Consider the following 17337-nt stretch of genomic DNA (forward strand, 5'->3'; position numbering starts at 1 on the left):
GTTGTGCGTCAGAGTTGGCAACTCGGCACATAAAAATCTACTGCCAATCATTAGCAGACCGGAGTTCCGCTGTGGTGACCCCTAACCGGGAAAAGCCGAAAGACACAACAACAACAACTTTCAGCAAACACATTTTTAAGCTCTTGCCCACACGTTTACTTTAAAGCTATTAACAAAAAAGTCAAACTTTTCCCAAAGCTGCAAACTCAGTATAACTCAACATGAACACCATTCACCGTCTCATACTCAAACTAGGCAGTTATTATGCAATCCTCTGATACAAAATTTCAACCCATCACTCACTACACTAACAATTCCATAATCCGTTAATCACTTTGCAATGCACCAACTGCCAAAAATACCTACACCCAAGACTGCCACTGATTATCATCCACTGCTAAAAATAGACCCACAATACATTAAAAACAACTGCCAACTGCCTAATAAATTAAACATTCACAAACTCTGAAAAGGGCAGCCCTAACTGGTGCTATTTTCATTGACTCAAGAAAAAATGCATCTGAAACAGTTGGAAGTTTTTGTTGTAGAGTAATGTGATCAATACTGCATCTTTGCTGCTGAGGTCTGTACCCGATTTGCTCATTACCTCTTTAATAAAACCTTTACCATCACCACAAATAATCTTCTTTTTCTTTCTGCTGTCTCCATTATGGGTCGCCACAGCAGATCATGTTTCAGTTTCTTCCTGTCCTCTGCATCTTGCTCTGTCATACCAACCACCTGCATGTCCTCTCTCACCACATCCATAAACCTCATCTTAGGCCTTCCTCTTACCTGGCAGCTTCATCTTTAGCATCCTTTTAACAATATACCCAGCATCTCTCCTCAGCACATGTCCAAACCAATGCAATCTCGCCTTTCTGGCTTTGTCTCCAAACCGTCCAACCTGGGCTGACCCTCTAATATACTTATTCCTAATCCTGTCTACCCTGGTCACACCTAGTGCAAATCTTAACATCTTTAACTCTGCCACATCCAGCTCCGATTCCTGCCTTTTTGTCAATGCCACTGTCTCCAACCCATGTAACATAGCTAGTCTCACTACCCACTTGTAGACCTTCCCTTTCACTCATACTGGTACTAGTCTGTCACAAATCACTCCTGACACTCTTCTCCACCCACTCCACCCTGCCTGTAATCTCTTCTTCACCTCTCTTCAACACTCGCCATTACTCTGAACTGTTGATCCCAAGTATTTAAACTCATCCACCTTCGCCAACTCTACTCCCTTCATCCTCACCATTCCTTTATCCTCCCTCTCATTAACACACATATATTCTGTCTTAGTCCTGCTGACCTTCATTCCTCTTCTCTCTAGAGCATATCTCCACCTCTCCAGGGTCTCCTCAACCTGTTCTCTACTCTCATTACATATCACAATGTCATCTGCAAACATCATAGTCCATGGGGACTCCTGTCTGATCTCGTCTGTCAACCTGTCATCACCACTACAAATAAGAAAGGGCTCATAGTTGATCCTTGATGTAATCCCACCTCCACCTTAAACATAGGGGTCCCAACAAGGTTCCGTTCTAGAGCAATTGCTTTTATCACTGTTTATCAATTACTTCACCTGGGAGCTATATAGCCTAAATTGCTTTCTCTAGGATGAACTCAGTTGTTAAAAACATAAAATCCACTTTGCAAAATGATTTAGCATTTTTATGGAATTGGCCGCACGAGAATAAACTGTCCACCTACAATCACAAATCCACCACAATGTTCCCAAGTACTCGTCAATGTCTCACATTCCACAATGAGACTTAACCACTCAATGTAATCCAATAAAAATATCATGACCTGGCATTAGATCAGACTAACTTTCCTCCCATGTCAAAACTCAACAAAGACAGTACATAGAATCTCCCATCTTTTAAAAAAACAGAAGACAGGCTACTGTTCTTAACTTACTTCTGCCAAAGTCAGAGTATGTCCTGCCTGTTAAAGACTTACTTTCTACAAAAAGAAAGGAAAAGAAAATACTAGGATTTATTCATTTAAGTCCCAGTACAGGAAATTCCCTATACAATCTTAAGGAAGGCTAAATAAAGATACCTTTTATCTGCACTTTTTTCAAATAATACAGCATTTTAATTGATTTATTTGTGTTGCATTGAATATTAACTGAAATGGAAGTTTTGACTCTTTTTTTCAGTTAGTTCCCTACCCACCCTCCGAGTTTGTGTTTTGCTGTTAATCTTGGTGGCTTTGAAACTGCCCGCCCCTCATGTAAATTTGTGTTTGGATACTCCTTCTGGGCCCATCTCATTTGCTCACTCAACTGAGTGCAGAGAGATCATATTCTGATTTCAGGCACTCCTACTGTGTACAAAGAGAGCATTTGGGAAAGAAAAAAAAAATAATAATACATTTTTTAAGCTTGTTTCCTGCCTTTCCTGTAAGTGGTCTAGACTGTTTGTAGGCTTCTGAGCCCCCAAGCCTTTGTGTTGGAGGGAAGCCTTCTAGCTTAATTTTGTTTCTTAGAACTAGCTAGTTTTCTAGTTTCAGCACTCAAATCTGTTTCTTTGAACTCAGCACTTGTTCAGAACTCGTTGTAAGCACTAAATAAACTGCAAATTACAACAGCACTCAACTTTCCTCACTTGTCTAGAGGAAAGCAGTTTGTAGTACTTAATAAATAAGCACCTATTCAGGCATGTCTAAGGGTCAGCTCCCGGTGATTTCTCCCGTCTACCTGATTAATCTGGGCATCTTGGGACAATGTAGCAACTGCCTCATGTACACAGACAACCCTCTCCCACTACCACCCAACACTACAACCTGTGAGATGCACTTAAAATAGACAAACTGGAAGCAAAGCTCTCCACCCAAGACTGGACTAGACAGTCAAGAGGAGAAGGTAAACACTTGCACCACACCACACTCATCACATAGTCCCTCAAACCCTACACCACCAAAACACACACACACAGAAACACACCTACATTCGGGGAGGCTCTCAATAAAAACCTGCCCAAGCATCAGGGACCTCCAAAGCAGAAACGCAAGCAAACTCCACCCCCCAACACAACCCAAATGACACATAGCCCACAAACTCAGTGTGCCACTCAACCACAGCCCATAAGGCATAAGAACGTACCCAACACTCTAGTCATAGGTGACTCTATAGTCAGACACACTGATGTTCCACTCACCAGGCTAAACAAGGAGAAAGTTACTGTCAGCTGCCTGTCAGGTGCCAGGATTAGTCACATAACGCACACACTCGGGTCACTCCACAACAAGTACAAATATGACACTGTCATTGTCCATGTTAGTGTGAATGAACCGAGACGTACCTCCCTGGACTACATGAAAAGAGACATGGAGGAGCTCTTCGATGTTGTAGCCCAGGCAGGTATGACCTTAGCCCTGAGTAGCATCCTGCCATCACCCAGAATGATACCACAGTACAAGGACAAAATGACTGACTTCAACAATTGGCTAAGCTTCTGGTATCATTCTAAGGGGATCCAGTATTTGTCTAACTGGGACGACATGATCAACAGATCATGATGTTTTGCCAGAAATGGCCTGCACCTGTCACCCTTGGGATTCCGGATACTGGCTAAGGCTCTTGCCACCCCTATAGTGCCTTTTTTAGGCAAGTTTCAAATGACGAATTCACCACCGTAACAGGTACAAGCAAGCAAAATCTGAGGGTAATGCTACAAGTCTAAACCTCAAAATGCACTCACTCGAGGCACTCTTAACATGGAGAACATAGACATCTGTGCAGTGACAGAGACCTGGTTCAAAGCTCAGAGAGCACCCCTGCATTACCAGGCTATAACTCATACCACACCTTTCAGCCACCTAACCCAGAACGAAGCACTAAAGGTGGAAGCGTGTTCATATTCATTAAGGATATCCACACCTCCAAGCTAGTTGCACAGCATAATGCATCCGAGATTATCCAAGTGCAACTAACTCTGGGCAAGACTACAATCCAAATTGTAGCTTGCTACAGACCCCCCACCATGCCCCAGGATTCCCACTCCTCAATTCTTGATACACTGAAAGTATTAGGGTACAACCCAACACCCTAATAATGGGCGATTTCAACTACTCCACCATTAACTGAGAAAACTACTCATGTACCAACTCTTTTGCTCAACGTTTTCTGGAATTCATAAATTCCAACGCCTTGGATCAACTTATTCACACCCCCACCAGGGGCAGCAATATCCTACACCTGGTCATTACCAACATGGGCAACCAGTGTTCAACGAGGAATTGACCTCTGGTGTGGGTCAGATCCGACCACAAGCTAATCACCCTAGACATCCACATCCCACCTCCAATTAGGGAAACCAAAACTTCACACTTCTTAAGACAGAAGTGGCAAACTTCATGACACCCATGCAGATGGACAATAGAGGTATGACTGCTAAATCCTACACAAAATGCACTTTATAAGCACTTACACGAATACATGGATCATGCTATCCCTAACAGAACCAAGATGCTATCCTCCAAAAAAAGGAAGCCAATCTGGTGGTCTTCTGCCATAAACAAACTCTACAACAGAAGAAAAACTGTTGCCCACTGAATGGCGCACCACGACGTTTATCCCACTCCACAAAGGGGGAGCAACGACGGACCCTGGGAAATACTACCCCATTAGCCTGATGAGCCTGGTCTGCAAGGCCATGGAACATATCATCATGGAATTCATAAACAAAGACATTGGTAATCTCCAAACTCTGGACCCTACCCAGTTCGGATTTGTAAAAGGCAGATCAGGCCTCCTAAACCTGAGTGACTTCTTTGAAGCAGTCACCAAAGCCATAGATGAGGGTAAGGTGGTTCACACAGCTTATCTAGATCTCGCCACGGCTTTCGACACCATCCCCCACTCTGGAAGTATAGATAAACTCACTAAACTAGGTATATATCCCTAGGTCACAAAATGGGTTGCCAACTGGCTCATGGACAGAACCCACACTGTGAAAGCAGCAGACTCCAAATCAGACTTCAGACCAGTGACAAGTGAAGTACCACAGGGTTCAGTCCTGGGTCCTGTTTGGTATCTACTTCTCTGAAGTACAGGCTAACACAGAAGGTCTTTGGCTAACAAAGTTTGCAGATGACCGCAAACTAGAAGCCATAATCAAAACTCCTAATGATGTGGACATACTACAAAAGGGCCTCACTGAGACAGATGCCTGGTGTCAAAGCCATGGCCTGAAGCTCAATGCCAAATAGTGTATTGTCATCCCCTTTGGTAAAAACTCTGTACCCATGAACTACCACACAGCTGGTAGTCTACTTAATGCCGAAAATGTGATAAGAGACCTTGGGACACAGGTGGATAGTAGTATCTCCTTTGATAATCACATCACCCCAGTGGTCAGGAAATCCTTCTACGTGGCTCACCCCATCACAAAAGGCTTCTCATCCAGAAAAAAAAGAGATCATTGTTCCCCTCTACTCATCACTCATTAGACCCATTATAGAGTACAACGCCCCTTTTGGTATGTACCTCACAAGACATATACAACAACTGGAAATGCTGCAGAAATACCTCACAAAGAGGATAACTGGCCTCAAACAGATGCCCTCTGCAGACAGTCTCAAAAAACTCCAGCTTTACTATGTCGCATATCACCTACTCAAGAGGCGATCTCTGCCCAGAGCTGTTGGACATGCTCCACTTAAAGAAATCCCAATCCCTCCGTGCTACATGCTCTAGGGACCAAAACCTTGTCACCACAATAAACAGAACATGCTGGAGGGATAGATGCCTGTCCCAGAGACTTCCCAAACTCTGGAACAGACTACCTATGTCAAACAGAGCTCCTCATTAGCACTTTTCAAGAAAAATCTTGATGATTGGATGGGAAATAGGAAATTCACCCCAGGGATCACTTCTGTGGCTCTGCTCGACAGGGGCACAGGAAAATAATTTTCTTGGGTGGCGAAAGCCAGGGTACATTTTTTGCTAGGCTTATATAGGCCCTAGGGCCAATAGTCTAGTACCTACCTATGAAATGATTCTGTATCCCCGTCAAAGCCCCCTTCCTTCTAAGCTCGCTCGCCTTTAAACTAACACAGCAAGGCTACTGCCCCCTCCCGAAAAAAGCAAAAAAACAAACTACAAATAAAAACTAGCTATTATTCACTAACTCTGGAAGCAAAGAAAACTGACCTTCATTTTGGTACAGCAATGACTGAAACAGTATTTTCAAAAATAAGTAGTGTGAAACAACCTGTCAGAAAAAAAATCAGGGATGCTAACAGTCTTAACTTAAGAAACTATTATGAATACTTTGTTAATCCTGGCCTAAACAAAACAAAATAAACCTGACTAGTAATGTGTGTTTACTGATTCTTAACTATAAATTTCTTTCTAAGATGCTATTTCTAATAACACATCTGTAGACTGTGTCAGATTAGGTTTGCTGGCAATTTAATATACTTCTAAACAAAATTAATATGACCGGATATCTGTAATTGGTGCAACCTGCACTACACAGACATAAGTAGAACTATCAGATCTGCCTAGTGTAAGTATTACAGTCTGTCTGTTAAGTATAATTGCTTTCATTTGGCACAGATTAAGCTTATTCTCAGTTCTCCACCCTACCCACCCTCTCAAAACACTCGCACTGCCTCTCAATCTCCCCAGAACCACTTTTTTATATTCCTCAATTTCACTTTAAACTAGTCAAAACAAGAGACTTTAGAACTTCTGCAACAAATAAAAACTAACATCTCATCAGCCTCTATGACTCATGTAACACTTCAGAGACTTTAATAACACCAAAAAAGTGTAGTAGAACACAAACCAAACTTACTAAATGAGAAAAATTCTACCAACCATCTAGGCAAGGCTCCAGACACAGGTTGAACTTTTCAGCACTTTCATTCTTTAATAATAAAAACAAGAACTTCATTAGAAAATACAAGCAAATGAGACAAACAGTTTAAAAAGAGAAACAAAAATCACATAACTAAACACTACAAATCATCAAATAGTGGGTGCTGACAAAAGGAAACACTTGAACTGAAATTTGAAGTGCAAGTGAAGAATACGTCATATAATTTAAAATAGTTATCAGCGTAACTTTTACACCAATAAAAAGTACTAATATTTATGCATTCATTAAGTGCAAGACCGCGATCGGCTCTAAGCTGAATTTGCCAAGCAGGTTCACAGCATTCAAGTAAACTGTAACTGTCACTACAAAAATTCTCTGTTTGTACAAAATCTAAAATGAAAAAAGTGAAACTCTTAAAGTTACTACATAAAAAAGCATGTTTGGCAAGTTCATAGGCAGATACTAGGCTATCTGCCCGAGGGCATTTGTAAGCCTAGCCAGAGTGTGTTTGGCTTTCGCCACCCTTTTAGATTCGTAGACTGTGCCTTTGAATACTAGGTCACAGAAGATAGCCCTCTTACGGTTATTTTACTGTGCCTCTGTCTAGCAGGGACATAGAAGAGATCCCAGGGGTAAACTTATGATCTCCCATCCACTCATCAAGATTTCTCTTGAAGAAGGTCAGTGAGGGGCTCTGCCTAACTTGGGCTGGGATTTTGTTCCAGAGTGAGGGGAGGCTCTGGGATATGAATCTGTCCCTCCAGCATGTCCTATTTATTTCTGTGCTGAGGTTTACGTCCCTGGAGTGTGTAGCTCTAAGGGATTTGGATTTCCTGAGGTGGAGCATGTCCATTAATTCTGGTTTGGACATGGCTTTATACGTCAGGCACACATCGCCTCTGAGTAGGCGGTAAGCAACTGAGTAGAGCTGGAGTTTCTTTAGCCGAATTGCATAGGGCATCTGTTTGAGTCCCTTGATCCTCTTGGTGAGGTACTTTTGAGGTCTTTCCAGTTGCTGCAGGTGTCGGGTAAGGTACATCCCAAATGGGGCATTGTATTCAATTATGGGCCTGATGAGTGATGAGTAGAGGGGCACAATGACCTCTTGATCTAGATGTGAAACCTTTCGTGATAAAGTGGGTTATATAGAAGGTCTTTCTAACCACTTTGGCAACGTGATTGTCAAAGGAGAGATTACTATCTACTTGGGTCCCCAAATCCCCAATTACTTCTTCCGTACTTAATGGATTACCACCTATGTGGTAATTTGTGGGCACTTTGTTTTTCCCAAAGAGGATGACTGTGCATTTTTTGGCATTTAGCTTTAGGTCATGGCTCTGGCACCAGTTATCCGTCTCTGTGGAGACCCTTTTGGAGGATGCTTGTGTCAGCCAGAGAGTCGATTATGGCACCCAGTTTGCAGTCATCTGCGAACTTGGTCAGCCATAGTCCTCCCGTGTTAGCCTGTACCTCAGAGAAATATATACCGAACAAGAGAGGTCCCAGGACTGAGCCTTGGGGGACGCCACTTGTAACTGGTTTAGAGTCTGACATGGCACCTGCAATTCTGACCATGTGGGTTCTATCCCTGAGCCAGTTTGCAACCCATCTTGTGACATAGGGGTTGATATTTAAGCTGGCGAGCTTATTTATGATGCCCGAATGGGGTATTGTGTCGAAGGCTTTTGCAAGGTCCAGGTAGGCTGTGTGGACTACCTTCCCTTCATCTATGGCCCTGGTAACTGTTTCAAAGAAGTCGACCAGGTTCAAGAGGCAAGATCTGCCCTTAAAGCCGAATTGGGTAGGATCCAGTGTCTGGAGGGTCCCAATGTCTTTGTTTATGGGTTCCATGATGATACGCTCCATAGCTTTGCAGACCAGGCTTATAGGGCGATAGTTTCCGGAGTCCGTTGTGGCACCACCTTTGTGGAGCGGGACCACTTGCTGTACGCCATTCCTTGGGTACATATCCTGTAGTTAAGGCTGAGACTGAACAGTGATTTATGTGAGGGTTAAGTTCTTCATGGAGCTCGTATAAGACGCAGCCCGGGACACCGTCCGGTCCCACTGATGCTGTGTTTTTTTGCTTTGGAGAGGGCAGCTCTCACCTGTTCATCTGTGATGTCAGGGAGGCTACACTCTGTTGGGATAGACATTTGCTCTTTTGGAGGGGGGATGTGGGGGGGGGAGAGAAATTTTCACTTAACCTGTCTGCTAGGATGTTGGCAATGTCTGTGGGTTCAGTGTATTTTTTGTCATTTTGCACTAACTCAGAGCATATCTGGGAGTTGCCACCCAGGTTCCTGACATAATTAAAGAAGGCCTTGTGATTATCTTTAGTGTATTGTACAATTTTTCTTTCGAAGCTGGCCTTAGATGATTTTATGAGGGATCGTAGTTTCTTGCTAGTACTGATCAGAGATGCCTTCCCTTTTGAGGATTTTGCTCTGTTATGTAGTAGCTTCCTCCTTCTGTTGTATAGCTTATTTATGACCGCGGTCCACCAGACAGGTCTCCTGCCTTTGGGGGAGTGAGTCTTGGTTTTATTTGGGATAGCATGATCCATGCATTCCTGTAGGTGTCCACAGAATGCGTTTGTAAAGGATTCTGCGGTTTGAGTCGTATTTTCCACTGGCCCAGGGGCTCTGAAGGATACCACCTCGGTTTTGAGAAGTGTGAAGTTTGCTTTTGAGAAGTTTTTCACCATGGTTTCCTTGGCTGGGGGTGGGGACGGGATATGGATGTCCAGTGAGATTAATTTATGGTCTGACCTTACCAATGAGGGGTATACCTCTGGTGTGGAACATAGAGGCCCCATGTTGGTGATGACCAGGTCCAATATGTTTTCCCCTCTTGTGGGGGTGGTGACCAGTTGTTCCATAGCATTTGAGTTTATAAACTCTAGGAACCATTGGGCGAGAGTGTCGGGGCTTGAGTATGTTTGGGTAGTTGAAGTCACCCAATATAATGGTGTTTGGAGAGACCTTCATATTCTCTAGTGTTCTCAGGAATGCCGAGTGGGGTTCCTGAGTTTGGGAGGGTGGTCTGTAGCAGGCTACAAACTGAAAGGCAGTTTTGCCCACTGTTGTTTGCACATGGATGATCTCCGATGCTTTGTGTAGTGCCACTAACATGGAGGTGTGGGCATCATTGATGCATATGGATACTCCCCCTCCTTTTGTGGTTCGGTCTGAGTTTTGTGGCCGAAAAGCATGGTATGAAGTATAACCTGGTAGTGCTGGGGTGCTTTCGGGAGCCTTGAACCAGGTTTCTGTTACTGCACAGATATCGATATTCTCCATACTGAGTGCGTGCATCTTGAGTTTAGACTTCTGGCGTTGAGCAGCATTACCCTTAGTTTTTTTTTTCATTGAGTTGTCTATGGAGGTGGGTTTGTCTTTTGAGCTTTGCCTAAAAAAGGCACTATGGGGGTGGCAAGAGCCTTAGCCAGTATTTGAAAGCCCAGGGGTGACAGGTGCAGGTTGTCCTTAGCGAAGCAACGTGGCTTGTCGAGCATGTCATCCCAGGCTAACAGACACTGGATCCCCTTTAAATGACACCAATACTTTAGCCAATTGTTAAAATTGATCATTTTGTCTTTATACTGTGGCATCATTTTTGGCGAGGGCAAGATGCTACTCAAAGTCAGGGTCATACCGGCCTGGGCTACATGATCAGAGAGCTCCTGTATGTCTCTTTTCATGTAGTCCAGGGAGGTACGTCTCCGGTCATTCACACCAGCATGGACAATGACGGAGTCATACTTGTACTTGCTTTGGAGTGACCTGAGTGCATGCATTATGTGGCGGATCCTGGCACCCGACAGGCAGCTTACAGTGACCTTCTCCTTGTTCAGTCTGGTGAGAGGGACGTCAGTGTGTCTGACAATAGAGTCACCTATTACAAGTGTATTAGGTGTGTTGTTTAGCCTTAAGGGCTGTGACTGTGTGGCACACTGACTTTGGGAACTATGTGATACGTGGGTATTGTTGTGGGGTAGGGTTTGCTTGGATCTCTGCTTTGGAGGTCTCTGCTGCTTAGGCAGGTTTTTATTTAGAGCCGAGCATGTTTTTGTGTGTTTATGTGTTTGGTTTGCTGATGTGGTAGGTCTATGTGAGACTGGAATTGTGGTGTGCGTGGTTCCCTTCTTCTCCTGACTGACTGAGCCAGTATTGGGTTGAGAGAGCTCAGCCTCCAGTTTGGCTATATAGTTGCATCTCTCACATATATTTCAGCTTATAGGGGGGAGGAGGAGAGGGTGGTCTGTGTACATAAGGCAACTGTAACATTGCCTCAAGATTCCCAGATTCACCAGCTGGACTGGAGAGTAAACCCGAAACTGACTTTTGGACATGCCAGAATAGTATAAGGAACTACTTTTTGACTGATCAGAAAGGACCAATAGGGAGCCAAGTACTTAAAAGGAGTATAAGGGGGTGTAGTGCTTTAGTTTATTAGTGTTTACTTACAAGATTACTTATAAGAGCAAGTGCAAAACTTTAGGATGAAAATAAAGAGTGCTTACTTTGAGATTTTGATCAGTTCTAAGGGAAAATGTGAAGAGCAGACTTTGTGAAGCCGGGAATAGTTTAAACCTGATTAAGCGGCGCTGCCCGATGCTGCTTTATGCGCAAAACCGCGCAAATGCGGGTTTTAAAGCAGGGAAACTGAAAGAGATAGGAATTGACCCAAAACGGCCAATAAGCTACTAGTTTCAGGGCTGAGACCACTCCTCCAGGGACAGATAGGCTGCTCAAAGCTCCCCACTCTGGTTGAAGCTTCCTCCTATCCAAGTAAGGATATGGGCAACACAGGAAACTATACCACATTCCGGATTTCAGCAAAGCCTGAAATCTGGACTAATCTAGTTCAGCAAAGACGGGAAAAGACAATTTTTTTTTTTTTCTTTTTTTTTTTTCAGAGAACAGTGCATTATTAGGATCTTTCTTGCATATAGTCAAGGTGTGCTCATAGATTCTCCTTAAACATTTTGTAGTCTTGCTGATGTAAAAGCTTTCACAGGACTCAAAAGATTCCAAGTAAGCTAAGCAATTAGAATTACAGTCAAATCTTTTGTTTGGCCAAATGTAAATACTCAATGGTTTTGCCTAGGTTGTCGGTAGAATTTTTCTCAGTTACTTCACAGACTTCCCCACAGCCCCCCTTACAACACATTTTCAGTCTCTGCCCAACACAAAACATCAATACAAATTATATGAAAATAGTCCAATCCCAAAGCAATCTCATCCCAACAAAACTTCCCAATACAGGCAACTTTCTATCCTCCATACTCTAGGTAAACTGTTTGAAATATTATTTAATCTTTAACTCACCCATACATCACTACCTACAGCAACATCCTCTCTCATAAACAATACAGGTTCTGGTCCAGTCGGAGCACAATCACAGCCCTATGGACCCTAACCAATGGAATAATACTAGCTATGGGCAGCGGCCAGACCACTGGAACCATCTTTAACTGGCATTATAAAATCCTTCAACCTCCATGACCACAGCATCCTCCTCTATCAGTTGCTACAAATAGGAATAAATCCAAGTCCCAATTCCCTTCCTTGGTTTCAAATACTCACCAATGGCCACTGTTCCATTACAATTTATTAATGCCTTTATTTCTCAGTCAGCCTGCCTTCAAAAGGATTACCACAGGGTCCCATACTTGCTCCTCTACTATTCTCCATCTTTACAAACTTCCCTTTGATCCAGCTCCTCTCCCCTCCTCCTCTTTGCAGATGACAGTATTATTTCACACAAGCAACCCAGTACCAACCTCCAGAAATACCCACAAGCAGGATTTCCTAGCTGTAATCCACTGGTTCTCCAACAAGAAGCCTCTAAGTTTCTTTCCCACTATAACAAAAGCAAAACTATGGGCCATATTCAATAACGCCCACATTAAGTGTACAAGATACATATTCAAAAACATCCCTACCACATTTTTGTGCTTTCTAGTCACTCAGAAAGATTACTCTAAGTGTACATGTACTCTACATTTTGTGGTAACCTTTATGAACCCCTGTTAATATTTAAAGCTGCAAGAAAATCAGTAGGAAAACTAAAATGAGGAGGAAGAAGGTATGAGTTAAGCCTGTGTTGTCTGTTCACGCAGAACAGTGTAATTATAATGTAAGCTCTATTGAATCCCACAGTATGATTTTCTGGCACAAAACAGAAATCTCTCTGCATACCTATGACCACAGCAATACCTCCACAAAAATCACTACCGTTTAAATACCATGGCTTACATTACACTGACTACTATGCTATGTATTCACTGAAACTGCATTACATAATTGACTTTTTTACTGTAAGTATCAATTGCATTAAATTGTGACCTTGGAGCTTTTCTCCATAGGCCTCCACTGAAAAAGGGCACCTGTGCCCAATCAGACTTTCCGGTAAACAAATGTAAATAAATAAATTATTAAAACCTGCTGAACAGCCACATGCAAAAGCAGTCTATTCTCCCAACTTGAATACATCCTCCTCCCCATAGCTTCAGTATCAAAAACAAACTCCACACACATTCAAACAATAATTCACATCTGCAGATTACCCAGCCCCCTAAAAATGACCACCATTGTAAAAATTGAAAAAAGCAAAATGGCTTCCTGTTCAACAAAGGAGTGACTTTCTCCTATGATCCTAACTGTTCAAACATCTGCCCAGCTAGACCTTCTCACCCCTACCAGCTAGACTAATTGACAACCTTCCTCTTTTTTGCCCAGAAAGCATCAGTGCTCTGCCCCTGACTTGCAACTCGTCAATAACTAAAACATCACTACACGGATCACTGTTTCTCAATACTACAGCCAAGACTCTGGAGAGTCAACATCCTCTCACTAGCCAAATATCACTATCTCTCATCCATTTATATCACTTAACCTGAGCTACATCTCACTCACTCTCTTTCTCCTACTACTAACGGTCTTACGGTCTCTCATATGGTACATTCTGTTACACCAATCTACACTTACTTACATTTTGCTTAACACACCTTCTCCTTCCAACTACTCACAATCTAACATCCTTCGCTCCACTCCTGTAGCATATCATTCCCCACTTAGAAAACACACCACTGTATTTGCTTGCTTGCTTTGAAGCTTGCATTGCATAACCACCAGATTTAATAGTATCTTATTTCCACAAACCATCAGACTACTGAACTCCAGTAGTAACATACACCATGCTGGTCATTGAGGTCTGGAGTTACAAAGCTGAAGTAATTCACGGCATATGTAATAACCCTATGAAAGTACAATCTTATACCTTATGTGCAATATTAACTATGCCAAGTTAGCTTTCCATGCAATATTAAATCTGATTCTGCTCTGTGCAATATATTATCTGTGCAATATTTTGGGTACTGACGAAGAGATGTAAAAGTGGAATAGTCTTGGTGCAAGTCATTGTACTTGTTACTGCACTGCACAAATGTCTTACTGTTGTTATTGTTGGATTAGCATTAGCATATGTGTTATTGTTGCATAAATATTATCAGTGTATGTTGTATACACACTGAGTCTGAAGTAACTCAATTTTGTTTGGTTGCACGGTCTGAATGACAAAGTTCACTTTGACCGTGACTTTGACTTACCAAGCAGACACCTCACTTTTTAAATGAAATTTGTTTTCTTTATTGTAAGTAATGCATACTATAATTGTACATATTTCTTACATTTTTTAAACTAATAATATTTTACAAATATCCTGTTTCATTAAACTCTTGCCATCTCTAATCAAATGTAACTATGACTTTCTTTGTATTCCTGGTCCATGATTAATATGGTCACACATGATACCTGCAAAAATACACACACACACACACACACACACACACACACACACACACACACACACACACACACAAAAAAAAAAAATACCAAATCTGCTTAGTATGTGCAATTGTTAACATCATGTTCTGCATTAACTGCACAAGTGCACTTTCTCACAACACTTCATACAGGCTTTCTATTAAATGTATTTCTAAGAGACACTCAAATGTTATCCATGTTATTTCTACAGCTTACATTTGATTAATACCATAAAACTCAGCCACAAGGCCTACACATCTGAAGAGAGTCAGTGGGGGCCAGTGTACTCACACTTTTTGCAAATGTTAACTAAGTAAATAAATATCATGCCTTTCTTGAACATTTGCACACCATCTCCCTTCTTTAACCAATTATGTCTGTTCAGCTTTTCTCTCTCTCTTTGCTGGGTTCTACAATGTTCTTATCACAACCTCTATACCAATATCCAGGCCAGCTTATTTTTACCACAGACCAATCAGAGATATGTATATAATTGCCATCAGTGTTAAAGTAAAACATCAGAAAATGTGTATCAAATCAAGCCAAAGATAATATAAGCAGCATTTTACACACAGTGTATATATAACCATGGATTTCAGCCTACAGAAAGGGAATGATACGGAAAAGACTTGGCAGGAATTAGAACAGGGTGTTAGTGATTAGGTGATGTGGCCCATGGGATATCCCCTACAATGAGAACTGTTGCATAGATATGATTTGAATTCTGTTTGGAATTTAGAGTAGGAAGCAGATTCTTTAGGTATAATGGTAAGGAATCCTAGCATTTTTGTGCAATAATTAGGAAAGAGTAGTCGATTCAGTGACGTTTCATCAGTGCTAGATTTGATCAAAAGCCAGTTGGCGTTAGAGAGAGTGTGAAGCAGTGGTGCTTGTGTAACAATGAATTTACAATAAAAAAGAAATAGTTTGTTTGAGACTGTTTGCACAGCAGTAAGTTTTTACTTGGACGCTATGGCTACCAAGGATAGTCTATTCAGAATGAGCTAAAAAGACTTAGCTGAACAAGCAAGATAAAATATCTGTCCCTAACTCAGAAGAGGAGAATGTTAAGATTTTTCTGTGTGGGTTTGCAGGTTGAGGGATAGGGCTAGCCAGATCAGAGGTATTTGAAAGAGGTTGTTCCTCCCATTGGAGGGCTGTGATCTTTGGTGTTAACAGAATTTAGGGATTTTGCCAGTTTGGGAGGGGTGAGAAAGAGCAAATGTAATGTTTAGTGGGGTTAAGAAGTAGTGTACGTTTAATTAAGCACGTTAAGAGAGTCTGAATTTGCTTAGAGCTGGGTTTGGACTGGAGTGTGAGAGGAGTTGGATCTAAACATGACCACATATCATCAGCATACAGAATCTAAGGTATATGTGGTAGGTCATATGACAGTTTTGTTAATTAACACAGAGAAAAGCAAGGAGGGAACTATGAAGCTTTACAATACACCCTTCAGCAGATGGGCTGCTTCAAATATGGATGAGCCTATTTTTTTACCCTTAAGAATTTATCATGTGGAAGGTCTTTATACCAGGCAAAAAGTTTTGTGCCGATACCCATCATCTGCAGTTTGTGGAGAAGAAAAATTGCTTGGTCAGTGAAGTCAAAGGCCTTAGTAAGGTCAATGAACAGAATTATAATAGTATTTGCCTTTATCCATGTTTAGTAACAGATCGACAATGAGGGTCCATCACATCTCTCACCCTCTTAACGCAAGAATTCTGGACAAAGCCAAACATAACGGATGAATAAATCCCAAAAATTGGGGCAAATTTAAAATGTCTGCTTTTATAACCTTAGAAACTGACAAAACAACAGGGTTTGGATTAGCATGGATCTTCTAAAGGATATGAAGTCTGAAACTCAATTATTGGCCATTAAGTTCATTCAATCATCAATAATTTGATTAAAAAAAAAAAAAAAAAACTGTATGAGGAATACACCAAAAATATGAGGCAAAAATATGGACAGTCGAGACGCATACCTCTCAAATGTCCCAGATTTTAACTCAAATTTTAGCTCTGTCCCTCTTAAAACTGGAGACTTTTGGAGGAAATTTGGTGAATTACACAATCCCAAATACATGTTGTAGGTGGATTGGACACTCTAAATTGGCCCTAGGCATGAGTGCGTGCATGTGTGTACCTTCCGTGGAGGTTGGGTGCCGGGCTGGCAACTCGACACCGTAAAACTCCACTGCCAGTCATGAGCGGACAGATGATCCACTGTGGCGACCCCTAACCGGGAAAAGCCGGAAAAAGAAGAAGACACAATGAATAATGACAATAAGAGTTGTAGACTTCTTTTACTTCAGAAAATGTACATTAATTCATATGCTGTGATTCTGTGAACTTCTTTTAAGTTAATAGCACTAATATTTTAAAAGTGTCCCTGATTTTTTTCTGTCTTTGTGCCCGACTCTGTTGAAAGTTGTCCCAGATTGGTTGAGAGAGATGGGGTCCATAGCCTAGTCATGGTGCTGTAGTCTAACCAAAGTGCGGATTTCACGTGGGAAGATAGTACTGTTGGGTGGAGTTTATAAGTCGAATGATGGGGTCCATAGTCTAGTCATGGTGCTGTAGTCTAACCAAAGTGCGGATTTCAAGAGGGAAGATGGTACTGTTGGGTAGAATTTATGAGTCGAATGATGTTTGCTT

General features: G+C 41.9%; 1 protein-coding gene across 1 annotated transcript in view; it reads right to left on the bottom strand.

Annotated features, from left to right (window-relative positions):
• The window catches only part of SLC25A40 (solute carrier family 25 member 40), a 1199913-nt gene that overhangs the window by 1181780 nt on the left and 796 nt on the right, over positions 1 to 17337 (bottom strand). The gene's annotated exons all lie outside the window — the stretch shown is intronic.

This window comes from Protopterus annectens, chromosome 3.part1, assembly GCF_019279795.1.
Source record: "Protopterus annectens isolate FY-2018-M chromosome 3.part1, PAN1.0, whole genome shotgun sequence".
Lineage (NCBI taxonomy): Eukaryota > Metazoa > Chordata > Ceratodontiformes > Protopteridae > Protopterus > Protopterus annectens.